The sequence below is a fragment of the Eulemur rufifrons genome, chromosome 19, assembly GCF_041146395.1.
Source record: "Eulemur rufifrons isolate Redbay chromosome 19, OSU_ERuf_1, whole genome shotgun sequence".
Lineage (NCBI taxonomy): Eukaryota > Metazoa > Chordata > Mammalia > Primates > Lemuridae > Eulemur > Eulemur rufifrons.
In genome coordinates this window covers 55,568,840-55,573,639 of record NC_091001.1, presented here as the reverse complement: position 1 = coordinate 55,573,639, position 4,800 = coordinate 55,568,840, and the positions used below count along the sequence as shown (strand labels likewise).

Below are 4,800 nucleotides of genomic sequence, written 5' to 3'. Positions count from 1 at the left end.
TATTTTTACTCCTGGTCTTTCTCTATGTTTTATAGAATGTCCTTATTTTTTCTGGCATTTAGATGGCATCTATCATGAGATTTTAGTGACAATATAGGTTTTTCTCTATTATAACCATCCTTCGACTATTACTATTTCAATGGGAAAATATAGGAAAGAAGTATTGAAAAGCATGGACTCAAATCAATATACTTTAACTACAAATTTACTTTTAAGAATGTATCCAAAGTAACAGAGATGTGCTTCATAAAAACAGAAAAATTGTAAGAGTTCAATTATAAGAGTTATTTGTTTTATATATAACATATTTTCTTTCTTTTTTTTTTTTTTAGTCTCAATAAAGACTGTCAAAAATTGCCAATACTGACTGTATTTCAAGTTGTGATGGTGAGGTATTGGGAAAAGTTTTCAATTAGCAATAATCACACCTCAGATAAACCTCATTGGCTATAAGAGTGTTACTGTGCAAAGCTAATTTCTTAAATTAATTTAAAATTATGTTTTTAAAGTAACATGATATTGTATACGTAGCACATATATATGTGTTTTATACATACGTGCATATAGTCATATAATCTGAAGGAAAATATATGAAATTTATATTATATAAAAATAATTATAGGTAATTTTTATTTTCTGAATACTTATGTTCCTTTTCTAAGGTGTTTTCAATTAATATTTATGCTAATTGAAAAATAATTTAAAAGAAGTAGTTTCACCTTTTTAGCCTGTCTCTGAGGTACTTAAAAAATTTTGAAGCATCAATATCTATAGATTTTCTTCTCTTTCAAAAAATTTAGTTTTAGCAAAGAATAAGTTAAAAACCAATTTTAATTAAACTAATTAGTTTAGACTAAATGATTAACCTCCTTTTGATAAAGCTCTTCTTAAATCGAAGTATTTTCATAAGTAATGCAAAAACAAGCAAAAATAAATAAATAAATAAAAACCTCAGAGACATGGTTGGGGAAAAAAAGGGGTACTTTGCAAAGCCACAGTTAAAAGAATGTCAATTTTATTGGGCTTAAGCTCATAAATTACTTATATTATTTAAATTATACATAGTTATTACTTGTAAACTAATCTCCAGACTCTTACAATGTCTAAGAGACATTATAAATTTGCTTTTCTTCTTACATAGTTAATATTTGGGCAGTGTAGGCCTGTCTGTGTTAGGCAAACTTAACCAACAAGTCAAAGTCACTAAACCCTGAAGAGCAAATTACAATGAACAATGTGCTAATCGGGAGTAATGATTGAGTTGGACACCTTACCTAGTGAGAGGAGTCAATTAAAACATCTAAATATAGCAACCAGAATATAAAAGCCAGATGCAAGTAGCCCACGTAATGAAGGACACATGGCTGAAAAAACACAAAGCTACTGAGGAAGTGAACGGGGAGCAACTTTGGAAAGATATTTTATTTGACCAATATTTATTTGAGGCTTTCTGAAAATATATATGCACTGTTCTTTCTCCTTTGAAAATGCAGACTTGTTTCTCATAATTCCATGTGCTAACATGTAAACTTTCTAGCAACTTTCCTTGGTACATACGAGGCAGGCCAGTAATGTGTTTCTTAGTTCTAAATGCCCTGTCACCTCTCCAAGCCTTTAGCTGCTCCATCCCAGAGGCAGCTGTCCCTTACAACCACAAATGACCTGACTTCTCTTTTAACTGCCCTGTCCTGGATCCACATAACAAAGCCAGCTGAAATATTAGCAATTGCTCTTCTCACAAAGATTTTGTCTGGAACCCATTTTGTTCATAATTGCCTTCATCTGGGTAGAGCCACGAGACTCATTCCTATCATACCCTACTTCCATAGGCTCTATCTGCCACGTAAGCTCATGGATCGTTTCTGACTCCATGCATGGAATATCTAAAAGTTCGTCCTCAGGTATGTATTTAGCCACTCTATTCAGTTCCACTTAGTATTTTTGCTTCATTCTATCCAGATTTTATGACCCCCTGATCTTACGTGTCAACTCTGGATACATAGCTCAGGTCTTCACTGAATTGACAACTCATTTAGACCTGATTCTGCTTCTCACCACTAACCCTTAGAACTCTTTTTTTCTATCTTAGACATTGTCCTGTCCTAAAGGACCAGTTCCATGAGTTCACAGTTGCAAGTAAAAGATGCTCCCTTTATCAGTTAGCCCCCGCTGCCCAGCCTCCCTTCCATTAAAGAGAATAGGATGGCCTCCAGAGTTTAGTTTTCCCTTCCTTATAAGTGAACTAGGCATCATTCTATATCAGAAATGATAATTTCTTAGAAATTTTCACACAGAATTACATACAGTCCTCTGTCATAAATGCTTACAGGCATTTATATGTAGTTCAAAATATACTTGATTTGTATACAACACATGGCCTTGTTTAGTGAGTACCCAGTATTCTGTCAGATGACACATTGGTGACTACTGATCTATTCTCACTTGGTCTCTTGGTCTTTCTCTGGAAATTACTTTAAAGACAACCTCATGTGATTTTTCTCTTTGAATACTCCCACCAAGTAGTAGTAGTAACTCAAATTCCAAGTTTTTTTATTCTCCTGAGATTCACAGAAAAATGTGATCTTTGTCTTTACGTACTCCTAAATTTCATACTTCTTCAACATCCTGAGAAATTTTCTCATAATTCACACCATCCCCCTTTCAGCTATTCTTTATATCAAGTAAGCTCTTTTTTTTTTTTTTTTTTTTCACTTGGAGCCAAAATCTGCCCCATTTTTACCTAGATACGAGATAGAAAGTAATAGCGTTTTAGAGTTGGAAAGGACACGTGGTAGTTTTAAAACACGTGCTGAGAACTGTGTTCCTGTCCCTGGAATCTGGGTGGGCTTTCTGAGCTTCAGACTCTAGAGTATGCAGAAGTGACACTCTGACTTCAAAGCTGGTCGTAAAGGCTGTGCGGCGTCTGCCTTCTTCGCTGGAGCACTCGCTTTTAAAGCCCAGAGCTGCCATGTTAGAAGGTTGGCCACCCTGAGACCACCATGCTGGGGAGGCTGCACAGGGCTCCACATCTGACAGCACAGCTGAGCCTGTCCTTTTCCCCTCCCGGCAAAAGGCACCAGAACTCTTAGCATGGAAACTTTCTTGGAAGTGGCTTCCCTGGCCCAGTTGTCCTATCACCTAGCCATTTGAGGCATCCTGAGCTATCTGGTTATCTATGATGACATTACAGAGAAGGACTGCCCCAGCTGTGCTTTTTCTGAATTCTGACCCACAGAATCCATGAGCATAACGAAATGTCCATTGTCTGACTCAACTAAGTTTTGGGGTAGTTTGTTATGTTGCGATAGACAACTGGAGCAAGAGAGTGGAGCATATCTTTTACCCCCATCTCATTTTACAGAAGATGAAGTTGATATTTGTCTTAAGCTCCCGTAATTCCTTTAGTATCCTTCACATAATGTTTGGTTACTAAACTATTCTTTGTGCTAATTCTCTCTTTTTCTCTACATGGAGGATATCTGATGAGTGACAACTATAATGGCAGGCTGTCACCTTCTTTGTTCTGGACCCTCTACCTCTATTAAGGCAGATTAGAACTGAATTTTCTTTTAAGGAAGCCATATTGTGGTTCAATTAGATGAGAAGTCAACTCAAGATCTCTAGGCTTCCTATAATACCTGTCAACTCCACTTTTTACCCTATTAAATGTCTTATTAGTTCCAATTCACTATTTCAGCCTGTCGAAGTATTTTTTAATTCTGACACTTTTATAAAATGTATTTGACAAGTTACAATCTTAGCATTACCTACAACATTAAAAAATAATATATAGGCTGGATGTGGTAGCTCATATTATAAGCCTAACTCCTTGAGAGGCTGAGGCAAGAGGATTGCTTGAGCCCAGGAGTTCAAGACTAGCCTGTGCAACATAGCAGACCCCTTCTCTATAATTTTTTTTTTAAAAAACTAGCCAGGAGTAGTGGTATGCACCTGTAGTCCTGGCTCAGAAGACTGAGGTGGGAGGATTGCTTGAGCCCAGGAGTTGGAGGTTGCAGTGAGCTATGATTGTACCACTGTGCACCCCAGCCTGGACAACAGGGCAAGACAAAACAAACAAAGAATAATATCATAAAGTTTTCCATCTTTTTATTTTAGTGGCTCTCTGTTTCCTCTTCATAGTTGGTCAGAAATTCTACATGTTATTTATATAAGAAAAAAAATTTGAGCACGAACATAAGCAGTGTAAGCAGATACACTGCAATGGAAATATGTAACTGAGACTTCCTTTTACATTATTTCATTTTTTTTTCTTTGAAGCAATACGATGAAGAAAAGTATTATAGATAGAGCAACTGTGGCTCATAGAGATTAAATGAATGCTGTGATATTGGGATTTAAACACAAATATGTCTCCCTCTCATATCTCTGGCTTTTCCTTTGTACTACAGCACTAGAAATAAGACAGTCAGAAGATAGCAGTGAAGGCTGTATACGGCACCTCAGTCAATAAATCAAGACCCACCCAAGGTAATTGACTGGTGCACTCTCTGGAATTTAGCCATACATTTTCTCTTGGAAACTACAAAGAAGGTTGAGAACAAAAGTTATTTTCAGTCATGACAACAAAACTAAACACATTTTATATAAATAACTCACAAGGACTTGCTCTAGGAAAATATATTTGGCAAGGAAAATAACTCATCCTAAAAGAATAATGTACTACTTAATTATGAAAGAATGACTTTGAAAAGAAGTAAGGATAAGAAGTTAATGCAAAAACTACTTAAGTCCTGTTGGAGATATGCTGCAGTGTGTGGTGAGGCAGAAATGCTAACCAGG

The 4,800-nt window shown here is 36.0% G+C and overlaps 1 non-coding gene across 1 annotated transcript; it reads right to left on the bottom strand.

Annotated features, from left to right (window-relative positions):
- Positions 1–332: 332 nt before the first annotated feature.
- LOC138400342 (U4 spliceosomal RNA) lies at positions 333–473 on the bottom strand. The gene has a single exon (XR_011236244.1). It is a non-coding gene; the product is annotated as a U4 spliceosomal RNA (small nuclear RNA).
- Positions 474–4,800: the final 4,327 nt, after the last annotated feature.